General features: G+C 44.1%; 1 long non-coding RNA gene across 3 annotated transcripts in view; it reads left to right on the forward strand.

Moving 5' to 3' along the window:
- Positions 1 to 14,422, forward strand: part of LOC118377086 (uncharacterized) — a 34,836-nt gene extending 20,414 nt beyond the window's left edge. For all 3 annotated transcript variants that reach the window (XR_008077617.1, XR_008077619.1, XR_008077618.1), the window contains one exon: positions 13,161 to 14,422. This is a non-coding gene — a long non-coding RNA (uncharacterized LOC118377086). The remainder of the gene's footprint in view (positions 1 to 13,160) is intronic.
- The last annotated feature ends 10,057 nt before the right edge of the window (positions 14,423 to 24,479 follow it).

Genomic DNA, 24,479 nt, shown 5'->3' on the forward strand with positions numbered 1-24,479 from the left:
TCTCCTCTCCCTCTCCTCTCCTCTCCTCCTCTCCTCTCCTCTCCTCTGCCCTGGTATTCAGACAGAGGTGGAGAATAGAGAGGGGCACCTCCTCCTAATTAGCTCTGTGTAAAGACGTATTGTGAGCATCAGTGTGCGTATGGAGAGGATCTGTGCCGCAGGCAGTGGGAGTATTGTGAGGTGATGTATAGTCTGTTTATTGGGTTTGTTAGTGGAGTTTAAACGCAGCTGTTTGAATATAATACACTCTCTCCTCTCACTCTCTCATCTTTACCCTTTGAAGGGACAGGAGTGAAGAGAGAGAGACAGACTTTTACCGTCCTACATATCAAATCAAATTGTATTAGTCACATGCGCCGAAAACAACAGGCTTACAGTGAAATGCTTACTTACAAGCCCCTAACCAACAATGCAGTTTCAAAAATAAAAGTGGGGGGCAATGTAAATAGTCTGAATAGCCATTTGATCAGATGTTCAGGAGTCTTATGGCTGGGGGGTAGAAGCTGTTGAGAAGCCTCTTGGACCTGGACCTGGTGCTTCGGTACTGCTTGCCGTGCGGAAGCAGAGAGAACAGTCTATGACTAGGGTGGCTGGAGTCTTTGACAATTATATAATAGGTTATATACTGTGTTGTGTGGTTTATATTTGAAGTGTAGATTAATCATGTCTTACATGCACCACTTCTGAACTGCAGCTGACATCCCCTCTGAATTCCTATAACCACTGCAGCTATAAGACCATATACTGAAGGAGAGACGGATATAAACTGAAGACAGAATGGGTGTGGAGAGGAGAGCTGAGGAGAGCTGATGAGAGGAGATGGGGGGGAGAGATGAGTGAAGGGGGAAGTAGGGAAATGAAAAAGAGGGGAGACGAGGGGAGACGAGGGTAGCCTGCCTGAAGGTCTGCAGCCTGAGGTCTGTCCCTGGTCTGCCTGCCTGCCTGGTCTGGTCTGCTGGTCTGCTGCCTGCCTGCCTCTGCCTGGTCTGTCTGCCTGGTCTGCCTGCCTGGTCTGCCTGCCTGGTCTGCCTGCCTGTCTGCCTGGGTCTGCCTGCCTGGTCTGCCTGCCTGCCTGGTCTGCCTGCCTGCCTGGTCTGTCTGCCTGGTCTGCCTGCCTGCCTGGTCTGTCTGCCTCTGCCTGCCTGGTCCCTGGTCTGCCTGCCTGCCTGGTCTGTCTGCCTGGTCTGCCTGCCTGCCTGGTCTGTCTGCCTGCCTGCCTGGTCTGTCTGCCTGGTCTGCCTGCCTGGTCTGCCTGGTCTGTCTGCCTGGTCTGCCTGCCTGCCTGGTCTGTCTGCCTGGTCCTGCCTGGCCTGGTCTGTCTGCCTGGTCTGCCTGCCTGCCTGGTGCTGCCTGGTCTGCCTGCCTGTCTGCCTGCCTGCCTGGTCTGTCTGCCTGGTCTGCCTGCCTGCCTGGGTCTGTCTGCCTGGTCTGCCCTGCTGCTGCCCTGCCTGGTCTGTCTGCCTGGTCTGCCTGCCTGCCTGGTCTGTCTGCCTGGTCTGCCTGCCTGCCTGCCTGGTCTGCCTGCCTGGTCTGCCTGGTCTGCCTGGTCTGTCTGCCTGGTCTGCCTGCCTGCCTGGTCTGTCTGCCTGCCTGCCTGGTCTGCCTGCCTGCCTGGTCTGTCTGCCTGGTCTGCCTGCCTGCCTGGTCTGTCTGCCTGGTCTGCCTGCCTGCCTGGCCTGGTCTGTCTGCCTGGTCTGCCTGCCTGCCTGCCTGGTCTGTCTGCCTGGTCTGCCTGGTCCTGCCTGGTCTGCCTGCCTGCCTGCCTGCCTGCCTGGTCTGTGTGCCTGCCTGGTCTGTCTGCCTGGTCCTGGTCCTGCCTGGTCTGCCTGCCTGGTCTGCTGCCTACCTGCCTGGTCTGTCCTGCCTGGTCTGCCTGCCTGGTCTGCCTGCCTGGTGGTCTGTCTGCCTGCCTGCCTCCTGGTCTGTCTGCCTGGTCTGCCTGGCCTGGTCTGCCTGGTCTGTCTGCCTGCCTGCCTGGTCTGTCTGCCTGGTCTGCCTGCCTGGTCTGCTTGGTCTGTCTCCCTGGTCTGAGATTGTAAACGTCAATCAAAATGGAGACAGACAAAAAAAATAGAAATACAGACAGATATCCACTTTGCCCAGATTTGACTTCCCTTCTTCTCCCTTTCTCTTTCTTCTCTTTCTTCTTTTGTTCTTTTCTCTCATTCTCTTGCTTCCTCTTGGTTTTATGTCGTGTTTAATATGTTTTAATTGAGTTAGCTATAGCCGTCTGCTCTCCCCTCTCGTTCCTCTTGGTTTTATGTCGTGTTTAATATGTTTTAATTGAGTTAGCTATAGCCGTCTGCTCTCCCCTCTCGTTCCTCTTGGTTTTATGTCGTGTTTAATATGTTTTAATTGAGTTAGCTATAGCCGTCTGCTCTCCCCTCTCGTTCCTCTTGGTTTACTGCTCCTCCAGGGTAGGTTGAAGGAGTTCTACCATTGTAATCCTTTACTACAGGACAAAGCTGCCGCCCCCCTCCAACCACAGGGGTCTTTTAGCCCCCCAGTGAGTAAGAAGGTCTCTACTCTAAGCTATGTCCCCTGTAACCACAGACAACTAGCCCCCCAGTGAGTGAGAAGGTCTCTACCACTATAAACTACCTACCCTGTAACCACAGACAATTAGCCCCCCAGTGAGTGAGAAGGTCTCTACCACTATAAACTACCTCCCCTGTAACCACAGACAACTAGCCCCCCAGTGAGTGAGAAGGTCTCTACCACTATAAACTACCTCCCCTGTAACCACAGACAATTAGCCCCCCAGTGAGTGAGAAGGTCTCTACCACTATAAACTACCTACCCTGTAACCACAGACAATTAGCCCCCCAGTGAGTGAGAAGGTCTCTACCACTATAAACTACCTCCCCTGTAACCACAGACAACTAGCCCCCCAGTGAGTGAGAAGGTCTCTACCACTATAAACTACCTACCCTGTAACCACAGACAATTAGCCCCCCAGTGAGTGAGAAGGTCTCTACCACTATAAACTACCTACCCTGTAACCACAGACAATTAGCCCCCCAGTGAGTGAGAAGGTCTCTACCACTATAAACTACCTACCCTGTAACCACAGACAATTAGCCCCCAGTGAGTGAGAAGGTCTCTACCACTATAAACTACCTACCCTGTAACCACAGACAATTAGCCCCCCAGTGAGTGAGAAGGTCTCTACCACTATAAACTACCTACCCTGTACCACAGACAATTAGCCCCCAGTGAGTGAGAAGGTCTGTAACCACAGACAATTAGCCCCCCCTGTAGTGAGTGAGAAGGTCTCTACCACTATAAACTACCTACCCTGTAACCACAGACAATTAGCCCCCAGTGAGTGAGAAGGTCTCTACCACTATAAACTTCCTCCCTGTAACCACAGACAATTAGCCCCCAGTAAATGAGAAGGTCTCTACCACTATAAACTACCTACCCTGTAACCACAGACAATTAGCCCCCCAGTGAGTGAGAAGGTCTCTACCACTATACACTTCCTCCCCTGTAACCACAGACAATTAGCCCCCCGGTGAATGAGAAGGTCTCTACCACTATAAACTACCTACCCTGTAACCACAGACAATTAGCCCCCCAGTGAGTGAGAAGGTCTCTACCACTATAAACTACCTACCCTGTAACCACAGACAATTAGCCACCCAGTGAGTGAGAAGGTTTCTACCACTATAAACTACCTACCCTGTAACCACAGACAATGCGATATATTGAGTAGACTATGTTTTGTCACTGCAATGGTAGTGATTTATTGTTGGGGTTTTTTAGACTTTGGGGGAAAGCTGTGAGCTGTCTGTTGAGATTATATTCCTTCACTCACTCTGCAAACTCATATTGGGGCGGCAGGATAGCCTAGTGTTTAGAGCATTGGACTAGTAACCGAAAGGTTGCAAGTTCAAATCCCTGAGCTGAGAAGGTACAAATCTGTCGTTCTGCCCCCTTCTACCATTCCTCCACCCTTCTCTATCTTTATCTCCCTGGGCTACCATTCCTCCACCCTTCTCTATCTTTATCTCCCTAGGCTACCATTCCTCCACCCTTCCCTCTATCTTTCTCTACCTAGGCTACCATTCCTCCTCCCTTCCCTCTCTCTTTCTCTACCTAGGCTACCATTCCTCCTCCCTTCCCTCTACCTAGGCTACCATTCCTCCTCCCTTCCCTCTATCTTTTTCTACCTAGGCTACCATTCCTCCTCCCTTCCCTCTATCTTTTTCTACCTAGGCTACCATTCCTCCTCCCTTCCCTCTATCTTTTTCTACCTAGGCTACCATTCCTCCTCCCTTCCCTCTCTCGATCTTTCTCTATCTAGGCTACCATTCCTCCTCCCTTCTCTCGATCTTTCTCTATCTAGCCTACCATTCCTCCTCCCTTCTCTCGATCTTTCTCTACCTAGGCTACCATTCCTCCTCCCTTCCCTCTCTCTTTCTCTACCTAGGCTACCATTCCTCCTCCCTATTATCCCTCAAGTCCGAAGCCCTGGGCTACCATTCCTCCTCCCTTCCCTCTATCTTTCTCTACCTAGGCTACCATTCCTCCTCCCTTCCCTCTCTCTTTCTCTACCTAGGCTACCATTCCTCCTCCCTTCCCTCTATCTTTCTCTACCTAGGCTACCATTCCTCCTCCCTTCCCTATATCTTTCTCTACCTAGGCTACCATTCCTCCTCCCTTCCCTCTCTCGATCTTTCTCTATCTAGGCTACCATTCCTCCTCCCTTCTCTCGATCTTTCTCTACCTAGGCTACCATTCCTCCTCCCTTCCCTCTATCTTTCTCTCCCTAGGCTACCATTCCTCCTCCCTTCCCTCTATCTTTCTCTCCCTAGGCTACCATTCTTCCTCCCTTCCCTCTCTCTTTCTCTCCCTAGGCTACCATTCTTCCTCCCTTCCCTCTATCTTTCTCTACCTAGGTTACCATTCCTCCTCCCTATTATCCCTCAAGTCCGAAGCCCTGGTCTACCATTCCTCCTCCCTTCCCTCTATCTTTCTCTCCCTAGGCTACCATTCCTCCTCCCTTCCCTCTATCTTTCTCTCCCTAGGCTACCATTCCTCCTCCCTATTATCCCTCAAGTCCGAAGCCCTGGGCTACCATTCCTCCTCCCTTCCCTCTCTCTTTCTCTACCTAGGCTACCATTCCTCCTCCCTTCCCTATATCTTTCTCTTCCTAGGCTACCATTCCTCCTCCCTTCCTCTCTCGATTTTCTCTATCTAGGCTACCATTCCTCCTCCCTTCTCTCGATCTTTCTCTACCTAGGCTACCATTCCTCCTCCCTTCCCTCTATCTTTCTCTCGCTAGGCTACCATTCCTCCTCCCTTCCCTCTATCTTTCTCTCCCTAGGCTACCATTCCTCCCCTCCCTTCCCTCCCTATCCATTCTTCTCTCCCTAGGCTACCATTCTTCCTCCCTTCCCTCTACCTCTTTCTCTATTATCCCTCAAGTCCGCCCTACCATTCCTCCTCCCTTCCCTCTATCTTTCTCTCCCTAGGCTACCATTCCTCCTCCCTTCCCTCTCTCTTTCTCTACCTAGGCTACCATTCCTCCTCCCTATTATCCCTCAAGTCCGAAGCCCTGGGCTACTCACAAAATCAAATAAATTATATTTGTCACGTGCCGAATACAACTGGCGCAGACTTTACTGTGAAAAGCTTGTTTACGAGCCCTTATCAACGATGCAGAGTAATACAAGAGGACCACAATAAAATATGCAAGAATGGAGCAGGGATTACCAGTACCAGATCAATGTGGAGCTATATACAGGGAGTATCAGTACCAGATCACTGTGGAGCTATATACAGGGAGTACCAGATCAATGTGGAGCTATATACAGGGAGTACCAGATCAATGTGGAGCTATATACAGGGAGTATCAGTACCAGATCACTGTGGAGCTATATACAGGGAGTACCAGTACCAGATCAATGTGGAGCTATACAGGGAGTACCAGATCAATGTGGAGCTATATGCAGGGTACCAGTACCAGATCAATGTGGAGCTATATACAGGGATTACCAGTACCAGATCAATGTGGAGCTATACAGGGAGTACCAGTACCAGATCAATGTGGAGCTATATACAGGGAGTATCAGTACCAGATCAATGTGGAGCTATATACAGGAGTAGTACCAGATCAATGTGGAGCTATATACAGGAGTACCAGATCAATGTGGAGCTATATACAGGGAGTCAGTACCAGACCAATGTGGAGCTATATACAGGGAGTATCAGTACCAGTTCAATGTGGAGCTATATACAGGGAGTGCCAGTACCAGATCAATGTGGAGCTATATACAGGAGTAGTACCAGATCAATGTGGAGCTATATACAGGGAGTATCAGATCAATGTGGAGCTATATACAGAGAGTACCAGTACCAGATCAATGTGGAGCTATATACAGGGAGTACAGATCAATGTGGAGCTATATAGAGGAGTACCAGATCAATGTGCAGCTATATACAGGGAGTACCAGATCAACGTGGAGCTATATACAGGGAGTATAGTTGTTAGATCAATGTGGAGCTACTATAGAGGGAGTACCAGATCAATGTGCAGCTATATCATTTTACCAGTACAGACAATGTGGAGCTATATACAGGAGTATCAGATCAATGTGGAGCTATATACAGTTTACCAGATCAATGTGGAGCTATATACAGAAAATACCAGTACCAGATCAATGTGGAGCTATATACAGGGAGTATCAGTACCAGATCAATGTGGAGCTATATACAGGGAGTACCAGTACCAGAATCAAATGTGGAGCTATATATTAGGGAGTACCAGATTTTTATGTGGAGCTATATACAGGGATCACATTCATGCCCAATGTGGAGCTTATATACAGAATTAGTACCAGTACCAGATCAATTGTTTAACTTGGGTCAAACAATTTGGGTAGCTATATACAGAGAGTACACAGTAAGTTGATGAATGTGGAGCTCATTCCTCCTGACAGAGCTGGTAACTGAGTCAATGTGGAGCCTACTCACACAGGCTTTTTCAGTTCTGCCCACAAATAATCTAGGGATTGAGGTCAGATCAATGTGCAGCTACTACAATACCTTGACAATGTGGAGCTATATAGCCATTTTGCGAGTACCAGTACCAGATCAATGTGGAGCTATTGTCCATTTGGAGATCAGTACCAGATCAATGTGGAGCTATGTCTTGGGAGTACCAGTACAGGCACAATGTGGAGCTATATACAGGGAGTATCAGATCAATGTGGAGCTATATACAGATTTTGAGCACCAGTACCAGTACCAGATCATGGTGGGCTGGTGTTCAGGGAGTATCAAACCTCAATGTTTCCTCCAAACATAAGGGTACAGTACCAGGTCAATGTTTGTTTCATCAGTCCAGAGGACATATCTCCAAAAAGTATGAGCTATTGTCCAGTGTAGTACCAAACCAGATCAATGTGGAGCTATATTGTGGCGGTAGCAGTACCAGATCAATGTGGAGCTTATACAGGTTATGTCGTATCAGTACTCAGATCAACTGTGGATATAGATAGGGAGTACCAGTACCAGATCAAGCATCTATATACAGCAAGTACCTTTGCTGATCAATGTGGATTGATTTGGGCTTATCAGATCAATGTGGAGTTCACCTACAGGAGACAGTACCAGATCAATGTGGAGCTATATACAGCGGTACCAGTACCAGATCAATGTGGAGCTATATACAGCGTACCAGTTTGTACAGATCAATGTGGAGCTCCCAAGGATGAACCAGACTACAGGGAGTATCAGATCAATGTGGAGCTATATACAGGGAGTATCAGTACCAGACTCAGGTCTATGTGGAGCTATATCTTGGCTGACCAGATCTTGTGATTTTCCCATGATGTCAAGCAAGAGGCACTAAGTTTGATCAATGTGGGCTAAATTCATCAGGGAGGTACACCTCAGATCAAATTATGTCAATTCGCCTATCAGAAGTAAAGCCATACATCATTTTGATCAATTTTCAAACTGTTTAAAAGCACAGTCAACTTAGGGTATATACAGCTCAGTACCAACTGGAATTGTGCATACAGTGAATTATAAGTGAAATAATCTGTCCATTAACAATTGTTGGAAAAATGACTTGTGTCAGAAAATTATGTCTTGGCTTTAGAACTATCATTTGTTAACAAGAAATTTACTTGGAAAAATCAGTTATTTTTAAGAATGTGAAATGTCAGAATAATATTAGAGAGAAGTATTTATTTCATCATATATTTCTTTCATCACATTCATGCCCAGTGGGTCAGACGTTTACATACACCTAGGTATGTCAATTAGTACTTAGGAAGAACATTTCCTTTAAATTGTTTAACTTGGGTCAAACAACTTTGGGCTACCTGCCACCCCTAATATTAATAAAAATAAGGTGATCATGAAGATATTCCTAGATGAAGGCAGAGCTGGTGACTAACATCAGAACAGATAATAACAAGGCATTTGAGATAGATGTTTGATGTCAGTTCTGACATCAAGATAGATAATAATAAGGTAGTTGAGGTAGATATGCAGATGAAGGCAGGGTAAAATGACTTTGACATCATGATAGATAATAATGTTTTGGGGTAAATTGTCCATTTTTTAAGACCCATTTAACTAGGCAAGTCAGTTAAGAACAAATGTCTTATTTTCAATGATGGCAGGAATCATTTTCCTTCCTCCTGTTCAGGGGTGCAGAGTCCCTCCTGAGCAAAGCACCCCCACAACATAATGCTGCCACCCCGTGCTTCATGGTTGGGCTGGTGTTCTTCCGGAGTTTTCCCACCAAACATAACGATGGTCATTACAGATGAAGGCAAAAGTTCTATTTTTGTTTCATCAGTCCAGAACATTTCTCCAAAAAGTATGATGAGTCCCCATGTGGGTGAGTGTACAAACCGTGTCTGGCTTTTTCAAGTTTTACTTGTCACTTCCATATGTTTAGCAGATGTTATTGCGGTTAGTGAAATGCTTGTATTTTTGCTTGGATACAGTACTTTTATCCTGTTTCCTCCAAATGCAGACTGTGTTGAAATCCAATGTTTGTTGATCTGGGAAACAACAGGTCAAAGCAGGCAGGGGTTGATTATCCAGAGTAGTGGGCAACGGTACAGGATGTCAGGCAGGGGTCGATGATCCAGAGTAGTGGGCAATGGTACAGGATGGCAGGCAGGGGTCGATGATCCAGAGTAGTGGGCAACGGTACAGGATGGCAGGCAGGGGTCGATGATCCAGAGTAGTGGGCAACGGTACAGGATGGCAGGCAGGGGTCGATGATCCAGAGTAGTGGGCAACGGTACAGGATGGCAGGCAGGGGTCGATGATCCAGAGTAGTGGGCAACGGTACAGGATGGCAGGCAGGGGTCGATGATCCAGAGTAGTGGGCAACGGTACAGGATGGCAGGCAGGGGTCGATGATCCAGAGTAGTGGGCAACGGTACAGGATGGCAGGCAGGGGTCGATGATCCAGAGTAGTGGGCAACGGTACAGGATGGCAGGCAGGGGTCGATGATCCAGAGTAGTGGGCAACGGTACAGGATGGCAGGCAGGGGTCGATGATCCAGAGTAGTGGGCAACGGTACAGGATGGCAGGCAGGCTCAGGGTCAGGGGCAGAGTGGTCAGGCAGGTGAGTTCAGAGTCAGGACAGGCAAGGGTCAAAACCAGGAGGGTGAGAAAAAGAGAGAATGTGTGTGTGTGTGTGTGTGTGTGTGTGTGTGTGTGTGTGTGTGTGTGTGTGTGTGTGTGTGTGTGTGTGTGTGTGTGTGTGTGTGTGTGTGTGTGTGTGTGTGTGTTGTATTTTCGAGTATCATGTAGTAGCCTGAACCTATCGATGTTACATTTAACTAGGTGAATGGAATATGAATGACTGTCATCCAACATGCTGTAATAGAAATAAGGCCAACCTCTTGAAAAAAATTATCATCCTCCCGCATCTTAAACAGCACGACCGCCACTGGTATGTGTATATGGTCTCGTGAGTGTGTATATATAGTCTGGTGTGTGTATATAGTCTGGTGAGTGTGTATATATAGTCTGGTGAGTGTGTATATATAGTCTGGTGTGTGTATATGGTCTCGTGAGTGTGTATATATAGTCTGGTGTGTGTGTATATGGTCTCGTGAGTGTATATAGTCTGGTATGTGTATATAGGCTGGTCAGTGTATATAGTCTGGTATGTGTATATAGTCTGGTGAGTGTATATAGGCTGGTCAGTGTATATAGTCTGGTGTGTATATATAGTCTGGTATGTGTATATAGTCTGGTCAGTGTATATAGTCTGGTATGTGTATATAGGCTGGTCAGTGTATATAGTCTGGTGTGTATATATAGTCTGGTCAGTGTATATATAGTCTGGTAAGTGTATATAGTCTGGTCAGTGTATATAGTCTGGTCAGTGTATATAGTCTGGTGAGTGTGTATATAGGCTGGTCAGTGTATATAGTCTGGTCAGTGTATATAGTCTGGTATGTGTATATAGGCTGGTCAGTGTATATAGTCTGGTGTGTGTATATAGTCTGGTGAGTGTGTATATGGTCTGGTGAGTGTATATAGCCTGGTCAGTGTATATAGTCTGGTCAGTGTATATAGTCTGGTCAGTGTATATAGTCTGGTCAGTGTATATAGTCTGGTGAGTGTATATAGTCTGGTCAGTGTATATAGTCTGGTGATGTGTATATAGTCTGGTCAGTGTATATAGTCTGGTGAGTGTATATAGTCTGGTGAGTGTATATATAGTCTGGTCAGTGTATATAGCCTGGTCAGTGTATATAGTCTGGTGAGTGTATATAGTCTGGTCAGTGTATATAGTCTGGTATGTGTATATAGGCTGGTCAGTGTATATAGTCTGGTGAGTGTGTATATGGTCTTGTGAGTGTATATAGCCTGGTCAGTGTATATAGTCTGGTGAGTGTATATAGTCTGGTCAGTGTATATAGTCTGGTGAGTGTATATAGCCTGGTCAGTGTATATAGTCTGGTGAGTGTATATAGGCTGGTCAGTGTATATAGTCTGGTGAGTGTATATAGTCTGGTCAGTGTATATAGTCTGGTCAGTGTATATAGGCTGGTCAGTGTATATAGTCTGGTCAGTGTATATAGTCTGGTGAGTGTGTATATATAGTCTGGTCAGTGTATATATAGTCTGGTCAGTGTATATAGTCTGGTCAGTGTATATAGTCTGGTCAGTGCATATAGTCTCGTGAGTGGGTATATATAGTCTGGTCAGTGTATATAGTCTGGTGAGTGTATATAGTCTGGTCAGTGTATATAGTCTGGTCAGTGTATATAGTCTGGTCAGTGTATATAGTCTGGTCAGTATATATTCTAGTGAGTGTGTATATATAGTCTGGTCAGTGTATATAGTCTAGTGAGTGGGTATATATAGTCTGGTCAGTGTATATATTCTAGTGAGTGTATATAGTCTGGTGAGTGTGTATATATAGTCTGGTCAGTGTATATAGTCTGGTCAGTGTATATAGTCTGGTCAGTATATATTCTAGTGAGTGTGAATATATAGTCTGGTCAGTGTATATATTCTTGTGAGTGTGAATATATAGTCTGGTCAGTGTATATACAGTCTGTGTATAGTCTGGTGAATATATAGTCTGGTCAGTGTATATTCTAGTGAGTGTGACTATATAAACATACACAAACACACCCCCTCTCTCTCTCTGTATATCTCTGGTCTCTCTCTTCTCTCTCTCTCTCTCTCTCTCTCCACATACACAAACACATCCCTCTCTCTCTCTCCACATACACAAACACACCATTCTATCTCTCTCTAGTCCACATACACAAACACATCCCTCTCTCTCTCTCCACATACACAAACACACCATTCTATCTCTCTCTCCACATACACAAACACACCCCTCTGTCTCTCTCTCCACATACACAAACACACCCCCTCTCTCTCTCCATCCTCCATTTTCCTTTCACCTCTCAACTCTCCATCCCTCTCTCTCTCTGCTCCTGTCTTTATAATGCAGTGCCTGTACTCTGTGCTTGGTGGAAGGCTGCCCTGAACTAACATTGTCCATCCCACAGAGACTAGGAAACCTTGGGGATGACTGAGACAGGGAGACAGGGGTTTTAGAAGTATTTAGGAAACATTGGGGATGACTGAGACAGAGACACAGGGGTTTCAGAGACTTTAGGAAACCTTGGGGATGACTGAGACAAGGAGACAGGGGTTTCAGAGACTTTAGGAAACCTTGGGGATGACTGAGACAAGGAGACAGGGGTTTTAGAGACTTTAGGAAACCTTGGGGATGACTGAGACAAGGAGACAGGGGTTTTAGAAGACTTTAGGAAACCTTGGGGATGACTGAGACAAGGAGACAGGGGTTTCAGAGACTTTAGGAAACCTTGGGGATGACTGAGACAAGGAGACAGGGGTTTCAGAGACTTTAGGAAACCTTGGGGATGACTGAGACAAGGAGACAGGGGTTTCAGAGACTTTAGGAAACCTTGGGGATGACTGAGACAAGGAGACAGGGGTTTTAGAGACTTTAGGAAACCTTGGGGATGACTGAGACAAGGAGACAGGGGTTTTAGAAGACTTTAGGAAACCTTGGGGATGACTGAGACAAGGAGACAGGGGTTTTAGAAGACTTTAGGAAACCTTGGGGATGACTGAGACAAGGAGACAGGGGTTTCAGAGACTTTAGGAAACCTTGGGGATGACTGAGACAGAGACACAGGGGTTTCAGAGACTTTAGGAAACCTTGGGGATGTTATCAGGAAGATATTAGTATAAATACTGCAATTATAACATCAGATGGTGATATAAGTTATTGCAGCATATTATTCAAACTAAAACAAAAAAAATGAGCAAGCTTTGTTGTCACTCTTAGTGTGTAGTAAATTGTATATGGCAACAATGCTTTAAAATGAACATCTACCATTTTGTTATTATGAACTTAAATTCAACGTATGAAGGCATACTGTGTGTTTATGCATCTATTGTGTTACTGCCCTGTCTTTGCATTTCTGTAGAGTTTGTTTGTGTCTAGTAGTCTTGGGGCTATGCTACTAAAGCACAAGTTGGCATTTGCTTTCCACATCTCCATCATCAAAGAGCTGGTGTAAAACATTTGCATTTGCGTGAAGCGGAGAGATGTTGAATGCTAAAGGTGAAGTGTAAAAAAAATATATAACTCTGTATTTGTCTCCTTTTACAGATGGAGGATGAGAAAAAGAAAGAGAGTGGGTGGATGGAGTGAAGGATGAAGGCTGAGTAGACAACTGAACAGAGACAGGCCCTATGCGGCAGTTCATTCGTTCATCGCCATGGGCTCTTGTCCTCCTCTCTCCTCCCCTGGTCTATACTCCCATCACAGGGTCGTTTGGAGTGTGTGAGGCCCAAAAACAGAGCTTGTGAGTGGGCTGGCGATGCAGGAAGAAGTCCCTGCTGGTTACCAGCACCTCTGGAGCTGACGGCAAAATAAATCAATATGGAGAAGAGAATGTTACCCCACAGCCTAGAGGCCTGAAGACCTCCAGAGGAGAGGCCCATCTCAACCTTGCTCAGCCGCAGCCAAAGTTCCTGAGACTGGGCCTGGGTCCCTACCGGCTCTTGGTGTGTGTGGTTCTGCTGCTGGAGGGGGCCTCCCAACAAACAACACATGATACACGCTCTCCTGAGTTATTGTTTCTTTTTTTGAAAGAATGCTTAAGGGGATATCCCTCTCTCTTTATTTTTGTTTTCTTAAAAATAAGATTGACATACTCCCCTACCTTCCCTGTGTTGCTGTGTGTAAATGCTGGCAGAGGGGTTCACATTTTGATTCAGACTTCAAATCCACTCACTGCTTATTCCCTGGGACACTTTTACATTTGACAAAGAGACAGTTTACTCTGGTGTGCTGCCTCCAAAGCAGTATACAAACAACAACAACCACTAAAATTGACATTTTTTTCAAACTTGTGTTTATTAGGATCTTTATTGTTAAATTCCAATCTTTTTTTATTTGGCATGATCAAAGACCATAGAACGAAAGACTAAAACCCAGTCCCAGTTAAACCCAGGCCCAGTAAAACCCATGTCAGACCTCTAATCAACACAGTTCCTTCATTCTGACCAGCTAGAAAAAAGGGACAGAAAGGATCCTGGTCAACACAAGACAACAAAAAGGATCCTGGACAACACAAGACAACGAAAAGGATCCTGGACAACACAAGACCACGAAAAGGATCCTGGACAACACAAGACAACGAAAAGGATCCTGGACAACACAAGACCACGAAAAGGATCCTGGACAACACAAGACAACGAAAAGGATCCTGGACAACACAAGACCACGAAAAGGATCCTGGACAACACAAGACAACGAAAAGGATCCTGGACAACACAAGACCACGAAAAGGATCCTGGACAACACAAGACCACGAAAAGGATCCTGGACAACACAAGACAACGAAAAGGATCCTGGACAACACAAGACCACGATCCTGGATGACACAAGACAACGAAAAGAATCCTGGACAACACAAGACAAAACAACACAAGACAACGATCCTGGACAACACAAGACAACGAAAAGGATCCTGGACAACACAAGACAACGAAAAGGATCCTGGACAACACAAGACAACGAAAAGGATCCTGGACAACACAAGACACGAAAAGGATCCTGGAAAAGGATCCTGGACAACACAAGACAACGAAAAGGATCCTGGACAACACAAGACCACGAAAAGGATCCTGGACAACACAAGACAACGAAAAGGATCCTGGACAACACAAGAAAAGGATCCTGGACAACACAAGACAAAAAATCCTGGATCCTGGACAACACAAGACAACGAAAAGGATCCTGGACAACACAAGACAAAAAGGATCCTGGACAACACAAGACCACGAAAAGGATCCTGGACAACACAAGAAAAGGATCCTGGACAACACAAGACCACGAAAAGGATCCTGGACAACACAAGACACAACACAAGACAACGAAACGGATCCTGGACAACACAAGACAACGAAAAGGATCCTGGAAAACAACACAAGGAAAAGGATCCTGGACAACACAAGACAACGAAAAGGATCCTGGATGACACAAGACAACGAAAAGGATCCTGGACAACACAAGACAACTAAAAGGATCCTGGACAACACAAGACCACGAAAAGGATCCTGGACAACACAAGACCACGAAAAGGATCCTGGACAACACAAGACAACAAAAAGGAGCAGTACAGATGACTGGACAATCCCTGAAGAACACAGTACCAGCAGAGACACGCATACAGTGAGCTCAAAGTACTGGGAGAGTGACACATTTGTTGTTGTTTTGGCTCTGAACTCCAGCACTTTGGATTTGAAATAACACAATGACTATGAGGTCAAAGTGCAGACTGTCAACTTTACTTTGAGTTTTTTTTCATCCGTATCGGATGAAAATTACAGCACTTTTTGTACACAATCCCCCCATTTTAGGGGACCAAAAGTATTGGGACTAATTCACTTATATGTGTATTAAAGTAGTCAAAAGTAGAGTATTTGGTCCCATATTCACAGCACGTATACAGCACATATTCACAGCACGTAATGACAACATTAAGCTTGTGACTCTACAAACTTATTGGATGCATTTGCAGTTTGTTTTGGTTGTGTTTCAGATTATTTTGTGCCCAATAGAAATTAATGGTAAATCATGTATTGTGTCCTTTTGGAGTCACTTTTATTGTAAATAAGAATATAATCTGTTTCTAAACACTTCTACATTAATGTGGATGCTAACATGGTTACGGATAATCCTGAATGAATCCTGAATAATGATGAGTGAAAATGTTACAGAAGCATAAATGTCATATCCCCAAGACATGCTAAACTTTCACCATTACAATAACAGAGGTTAGCATTTTTTTTTGGGGGGATTATCTAATAGTAATGGTATCATCCACATGAATGTAGAAGTGTTACGAAACATAGTCTATTCTTACTTACAATGACTCCAAAATGACACATTACATCATTACATTACATCTGCACTTTAAAATCATAGTCACTTCAAATCCAAAGTGCTGCAGTTCAGAGCCAAAACAACAACAAAATGTGTCACTGTCCCAATAGTTCTGGTGCTCACTGTATCTTACCTGGTAAGAACATACTTTTCCACAGTTACACACACTGACAATACTTCTTCTTTCCAACACAATTCCCTGTAATTCCCTATCATTTAAATATCATTTAAAACAAAATGATACCTGTATAGCCCCCATAATAATATGGTTGTGAGAAGAAAACGAACACACATAACCCACAAATCCGCATTGCTCTCGAGTAGTATCTCTTTCCTTACAGATGCACTGTACCCTGCTATTGTCTGGTAGTGTTATGTACTAGGATAAGCCCATAATGATGGGTCTCCATCACACCCCTTCTTTCTTGGTGAATGTGCCAGCTGTCTGTTATAAGGCTTTAGTGCCAAGCTACCATTGTAGTCACGGTAACACAGCGCCATTGTTTACATCCAGACGGGCACAGCCTCAGACAAAATGGCCACCGCTCAGTTCCTCTGCCAAAGATGGCGGCCAGCGGTGTCTCTGTTCTCGCACCATCTGTGTGACCGTTACCTTGCCCTCCATATGCAAATCTAGGCTAATTGCATTTGCATTTCCGCTTGATTTAGTAAGCGTGGGTGCTGACACAGCTAATTCCTCGTAAACATGCCGTAGAGGTGGTGAGTGTCTGTACACTAAGTAAAAAGGCTTGTCACCGCTGTTCGTTTCCCTTGTGGTGTGTGTGTGTGTGTGTGTGTGTGTGTGTGTGTGTGTGTGTGTGTGTGTGTGTGTGTGTGTGTGTGTGTGTGTGTGTGTGTGTGTGTGTGTGTGTGTGTGTGTGTGTGTGTGTGTGTGTGTGTGTGTGTGTGTGTCAGTCTGGGATATTCCCCGTATGTAAATCACTCACTGTACAGAGAGACAGGAGCTTTTGTTAATCAAATGCCCCGGACACACACACACGCTTATTCACACGTGTACACAGACATGCTATGCACACAGACATGCTATGCACACACACACACATCACAGACACGCGTGGGCGCTCATTGACACACACACACACATGCGAGTACACACACACGTAAATGAAAAGCGACACAGACAAGAACACACACACACCCAGACTGTAATTGGGCCTGGGGATTCCCAGGCCCAATGAACTCCAGACAGACAGACCATAATAGCCTCATTACCATGCACATTGGTCTCTCATAGTGGGTCGTCTGGTTTCCATGGCATTGGACACAACTATATGTATAGAAGCCAGTCGCCAAGCTGTGCTGTAACCGACTGCCATGACGGGATATAATAGAAGTGAGAGATTAAATGAGAGATGTAGGATGAGAGGGAATGGAAATAGCATTGAGTCATTCACTCATTGTCTTTTGAGCTGATACTCTCCTTATTGCTAAAAATACATCTCTGATAATATTGCTTTCAAGCATCTCCTTGTCATTGTTTTCAAACATGTCAGACAGATGGGGAAAAATGCTCTTAAAATACATTTTAAAAACTCTGATGTGAGGCATAATTTCACAGCACATTTTCTCATCTGAGTTGTCTAGTAACTAGCCGGTACTGTCAATTCATTCAAATGATATAATCTGGGAATTAGGAGGATAGTGATGAATGTCAAAAACATCCTCTGGCGCATCGTTCCCACAGTTACATTTAATTGAGCGTCTCAGTTTTTGGGCATTAATTCATTTGAGGCGAATGGTCTGAGCAGCTGAGCGACAATGCAGTCTTCGTATTTGCATTCGCCCATGCAGCTGCAGCAGTTAGCCCTGTACAGTTGGCTATACTGTGGGCAAAATGGCGGTCACGCGAATCATAGGGTCTGTCTGGCGATCGTGGGAGCGGAGAGGGGTGATTGGGGGGGGGGCACATTGGGGCTTTTGGGGAGTCTGGGTGAGGGGGAGACTGTGGGGTGATTTGGGGGTCTAGACTTGAGGGGTTGGAGGGCATGGGGGATGTGTTTCGGAGGGTTGAGAGTTTGGGGGGGGTGTAACTGTCTCGTTTGCCCAGAAACTATTAATAGAGGGTCCAGGGAGGAGGGGGGATAGCATGTCTGGGTCTGAATGTGAGTGTGTGTGAGTTTGTGAGTCATTTACATATTCAGTGCAGCGAGGGAGCCCATATGCTGTCCGACGACCCAAACATATACACAACCCCGGTCTCCCCATTAGCGGAACACAATCATCCTACGCTCCTATAAAAGAAGGATTAGGCTTTTTTAAACATGTGACGGAACGGCCTCACTTTAACAAGGAGGTAGAACACACACACCACCAGTAACACTATTACAGTAAAGAGCTCTAGTCTCATGTTGAATACATTAATGATATTCTGCATCATTCTGTCCAATCAGAGGATGGAAGGCTGATTGGAGCCAATAGAAATGGATAATAAAACAGGAAGAGGAAGCAAGAAGGAGCGAAGTAGAGAGTTTACCCCTGCAATGCCAGAGAGGGAGAAACCAACAACACTATAAACTCTGAGAGAGGAAGGAGAGAGAAGAGGAGAGGGGAGGGGTACTGGTGAAATATGAAAGTGCTACGGCAGGTCGAGAAGCTATAATATAGAGACATACGTTTGTGCAATTCACAGACAAAGAATACGACTTAATGAATACTCTCAGAGACAGTTAAAAACATGTAATTGACAGCAATTCGACTGAGATGTTCAGTATTAGCAGTGAAGACTGGACATATGACATAGAAATTAGTTCTGATAGAGGTTTTGTTCTCTCGATATGACAAAGGGAGGTCGCTCTACAGTCATAGACCAGTGTAGTCTTGTGGCACACTAATCTGAATATAGTGATGATATCACCAATGGAATTCATAGCGATCGCTCATTACAAAGTGCAAATGATTTAAGGCAGGGTTTGGGGGGCTCGCCCATACTAAAAGAGAGTTTAGAGAGTGATACTAAAATATGGTTTAGAGAGTGATACTAAAAGTGGGTTTAGGGAGTGATACTAAAAGTGGGTTTAGGGAGTGATACTAAAAGTGGCTTTAGGGAGTGATACTAATGTGGGTTTAGGGAGTGATACTAAAGTGGGTTTAGGGAGTGATACTAAAATATGGTTTAGGGAGTGATACTAAAAGTGGGTTTAGGGAGTGATACTAAAAGTGGCTTTAGGGAGTGATACTAAAAGTGGCTTTAGGGAGTGATACTAATGTGGGTTTAGGGAGTGATACTAATGTGGGTTTAGGGAGTGATACTAATGTGGGTTTAGGGAGTGATACTAATGTGGGTTTAGGGAGTGATACTAAAATATGATTTAGGGAGTGATACTAAAGTGGGTTTAGGGAGTGATACTAAAATATGATTTAGGGAGTGATACTGAAAGTGGGTTTAGGGAGTGACACTAAAATATGATTTAGGGAGTGATATTAAAGTGGGTTTAGGGAGTGACACTAAAAGTGTGCTTAGGGAGTGATACTAAAATATGATTTAGGGAGTGATACTAAAGTGGGTTTAGGGAGTGATACTAAAATATAATTTAGGGAGTGATACTAAAATGTGATTTAGGGAGTGATACTAAAGTGGGTTTAGGGAGTGATACTAAAATATGATTTAGGGAGTGATACTAAAATATGATTTAGGGAGTGATACTAAAATATGATTTAGGGAGTGATACTAAAATATGATTTAGGGAGTGATACTAAAATATGATATAGGGAGTGCAGAGCTTGCGAGGGAAAGAAGTCAGACAGCCAGACACAATGAGGATCTCCATAATGTCCTATATGAATACTGCTTTGTGCTGGTGATGGAGAGATGGACAGGGGGTGAACAGGCTGGTCCTGGAGGTCTGGACTGGGAGCCTGGGAACGTCAGGCACTGGCTAGACGGACACCAAGCCCAGAATGTCTCTGCAGCAGGTGAAAGAGGACCCCAGAGTTCAAGGGTCAAGGCCAAAGGGGGGGACCGGGGGGCCAGTCTCTCTCTCTCTCTCTTTGTAAGTGTGTGTGCGTGTGTAGGGCCACCACTCTGTCTGGGTCTAGCTGGATGCTAATGGATGTGCAGGGCTGTTTAATAAGCAGTAGCCATCTTTTGTTTGGAGATCAGAGCTCCTCTTTCAGACGAGGAGATGGTCAGACTGGCTGCTGCTGCAGGGATGGGGGTGAAGATGTCCTCCATCATCTGCAGTCACTCAGACCCTCTGGAATAACAGACAGGCAGACTGCCTCAGGTTAGACCTCCCCTACTGAAAGTGTGAGATTGTTTGATGATTGACATTCTGATTTCAGGCGTTCCGGAAACTTCCCTGACAGCAGGGTTGGGTAGGTTACTTTCTAAATGTATTCCGTTACTCCTCAACCCTGCTGTCAGCTACTAAGACATGTTAGGAAGCATGTTATATGTGAAACATTTATAATGCAGTGTGTTCCACCAGACAGTTATAATGCAGTGTGTTCCACCAGACAGTTATAATGCAGTGTGTTCCACCAGACAGTTATAATGCAGTGTGTTCCACCAGACAGTTATAATGCAGTGTGTTCCACCAGACAGTTATAATGCAGTGTGTTCCACCAGACAGTTATAATGCAGTGTGTTCCACCAGACAGTTATAATGCAGTGTGTTCCACCAGACAGTTATAATGCAGTGTGTTCCACCAGACAGTTATAATGCAGTGTGTTCCACCAGACAGTTATAATGCAATGTGTTCCACCAGACAGTTATAATGCAGTGTGTTCCACCAGACAGTTATAATGCAGTGTGTTCCACCAGACAGTTATAATGCAGTGTGTTCCACCAGACAGTTATAATGCAGTGTGTTCCACCAGACAGTTATAATGCAGTGTGCTCCACCAGACAGTTATAATGCAGTGTGTTCCACCAGACAGTTATAATGCAGTGTGTTCCACCAGACAGTTATAATGCAGTGTGTTCCACCAGACAGTTATAATGCAGTGTGTTCCACCAGACAGTTATAATGCAGTGTGTTCCACCAGACAGTTATAATGCAGTGTGTTCCACCAGACAGTTATAATGCAGTGTGTTCCACCAGACAGTTATAATGCAGTGTGTTCCACCAGACAGTTATAATGCAGTGTGTTCCACCAGACAGTTATAATGCAGTGTGTTCCACCAGACAGTTATAATGCAGTGTGTTCCACCAGACAGTTATAATGCAGTGTGTTCCACCAGACAGTTATAATGCAGTGTGTTCCACCAGACAGTTATAATGCAGTGTGTTCCACCAGACAGTTATAATGCAGTGTGTTCCACCAGACAGTTGCCTGATCGATCCCGTAATAAGACATACAACTGTGTTGTATTGCATTCACTTTAAAACATGCATTATTGAAGGTCCAACCTGAAACAGATGAGTTTGTATGAAATAATGCAGTGTGTTCCACCAGACCAGGCAGTGTGCCCACACAGTTATAATGCCCACCAGACAGTTATAATGCAGTGTGTTCCATCCAAACCATTCCACAGTTATAGCAGTTCCCCTGCACTGAGTGCTGTACCTCTATAGCCTGATTATTATCCATGGTAGGTCTTTAAGAGAGGACACCATTACCTCATCAGGATCTCTCCAAAGGGAGGAAGTGAGTGAATGGGTGAAGGAGGGCAGCTCTAACTCTCTCACTTCTCTCCTTTATGCGTTGGGTTGTAAGCTTCATTAGCTGTGCTGAAAGGCACAACTTCTTCCCAGTCTGCTCAATAGGCCCATAGACCCTGTCTTACTATCCCTGAGTTTCAGAATAGTGTGTGTGTGTGTGTAATGTGTGTGTGACAGTGTGTGTGTGTGTGTGTGTGTGTGTGTGACAGTTATAATGCGTGTGTTCCACCAGCAGTGCGTGCGTGCAGTGCAGTGCGTGACAGTTATAATGCAGTGTAGTGTCCCAACCTTCACATGCCATAAGGCCTCAGATTCTCTCTCAGACTTAAATCAAGCCTAGAAATGAGTCAGTCTTTCTCCCTCTCGTCTGTCTCAGCTCTCTCTCTCTCTCTTTCAGCTGTCTGCCTTCACATTGAATGGGTTTCCATATCAGCTCTCAGTCCTTATTCTTAAATCCTTGTTTTATTGATTCACACCTTCCTTTTCATCTCATCATCTATTGTTTTATCTGGTAATCTCATCATCTATTGTTTTATCTGGTAATCTCATCATCTATTGTTTTATCTGGTAATCTCATCATCTATTGTTTTATCTGGTAATCTCATCCTCTATTGTTTTATCTGGTAATCTCATCCTCTATTGTTTTATCTGATAATCTCATCATCTATTGTTTTATCTGGTAATCTGATCATCATCTATTGTTTTATCTGGTAATCATCATCATCTATTGTTTTATCTGGTAATCTCATCCTCTATTGTTTTATCTGGTAATCTCATAATCTATTGTTTTATCTGGTAATCTCATCATCTATTGTTTTATCTGGAGGGCAGCTAATCTCATCCTCTATTGTTTTATCTGGTAATCTCATCATCTATTGTTTTGTCTGGTAATCTCATCCTCTATTGTTTTATCTGGTAATCTCATCATCTATTGTTTTATCTGGTAATCTCATCCTCTATTGTTTTATCTGGTAATCTCATCCTCTATTGTTTTATCTGGTAATCTCATCCTCTATTGTTTTATCTGGTAATCTCATCATCTATTGTTTTATCTGGTAATCTCATCCTCTATTGTTTTATCTGGTAATCTCATCATCTATTGTTTTATCTGGTAATCTCATCATCTATTGTTTTATCTGGTAATCTCATCCTCTATTGTTTTATCTGGTAATCTCATCCTCTATTGTTTTATCTGGTAATCTCATCATCTATTGTTTTATCTGGTAATCTCATCCTCTATTGTTTTATCTGGTAATCTCATCATCTATTGTTTTATCTGGTAATCTCATCATCTATTGTTTTATCTGGTAATCTCATCCTCTATTGTTTTATCTGGTAATCTCATAATCTATTGTTTTATCTGGTAATCTCATCATCTATTGTCTTATTTGCTCATCTCATCCTCTTGTCTTATTGTCTAATATCATCCCCTATTGTCATGTTTGCTAATCTCATCCTCTATTTTCTTATTTGGTCATCTCATCCTTTATTTTCTTATTTGGTCATCTCATTTTCTATTGTCTTATTTGGTCATCTCATCCCCTATTGTCTTATTTGGTCATCTAATTTTCTATTGTCTTATTTGGTCATCTCATCCTTTATTTTCTTATTTGGTCATCTCATTTTCTATTGTCTTATTTGGTCATCTCATCCCCTATTGTCTTATTTGGTCATCTCATTTTCTATTGTCTTATTTGGTCATCTCATCCCCTATTGTCTTTTTGGTCATCTCATCCCCTATTGTCTTATTTGGTCATCTCATTTTCTATTGTCTTATTTGGTCATCTCATCCCCTATTGTCTTTTTGGTCATCTCATCCCCTATTGTCTTATTTGGTCATCTCATTTTCTATTGTCTTATTTGGTCATCTCATCCCCTATTGTCTTTTTGGTCATCTCATCCCCTATTGTCTTATTTGGTCATCTCATCCCCTATTGTCTTAGTTGGTCATCTCATTCTCTATTGTCTTAGTTGGTCATCTCATTCTCTATTGTCTTAGTTGGTCATCTCATCCTCTATTTGCAAAATGGCAGATCCTGAAGAAAGATCTCAGCCCAGTTTAGCTCATTCCTGTGCAAATAGTTCACACACACATATGCAGGGTCGCACACACACACACTCAGGCACGTGCCCAGACACACGCGCCCAGACACACACACACACACACACACACACACACACACACACATACACACATACACACATACACACACACACAGTCAGCTGGGCAGTCTAGAAACACATTGAGAACTATCTCTGCTACTACCCACACCACACACACGTGAACATGCACACCACATACAGACGTAGGGTGATGAAATGAGTTTTTCAGATAGCTTCCCTAATAAGCCATTCCTCTCTTGCCTGAGACTCAAGTCATTCTCTCCCTCATCTTCCTCTTTCTGTCAGTCAAGTTCAAATCAAATAAACTTTTATTCAAATCAAATCAAATTTATTTGTCACATACAGATGGTTAGCAGATGTTAATGTGAGTGTAGCGAAATGCTTGTGCTTCTAGTTCCGAGAGTGCAGTAATATCTAACAATTCTACAACAAATACCTAATACACACAAATCTAAAGGAATAGAATAAGATTTTTTTCAGATACAGTTGAAGTCAGAAGTTTAAATACACCTCAGCCAAATACATTTAAACTCAGTTTTTCACAATTCCTTACATTTAATCAGAGTAAAAATTCTCTGTCCTAGGTCAGTTAGGATCACCACTTTATTTTAAGAATGTGAAATGTCAGAATAATAGTAGAGATAATTATTTATTTCAGCTTTTATCACATTCCCAGTGGGTCAGAAGTTTACATACACTCAATTGGTATTTGGTAGCATTGCCTTTAAATTGTTTAACTTGGGTCAAATGTTTCAGGTAGCCTTCCACAAGCTTCCCACAATAAAT

This window comes from Oncorhynchus keta, chromosome 23 (genome assembly GCF_023373465.1).
Source record: "Oncorhynchus keta strain PuntledgeMale-10-30-2019 chromosome 23, Oket_V2, whole genome shotgun sequence".
Taxonomy (NCBI): domain Eukaryota; kingdom Metazoa; phylum Chordata; class Actinopteri; order Salmoniformes; family Salmonidae; genus Oncorhynchus; species Oncorhynchus keta.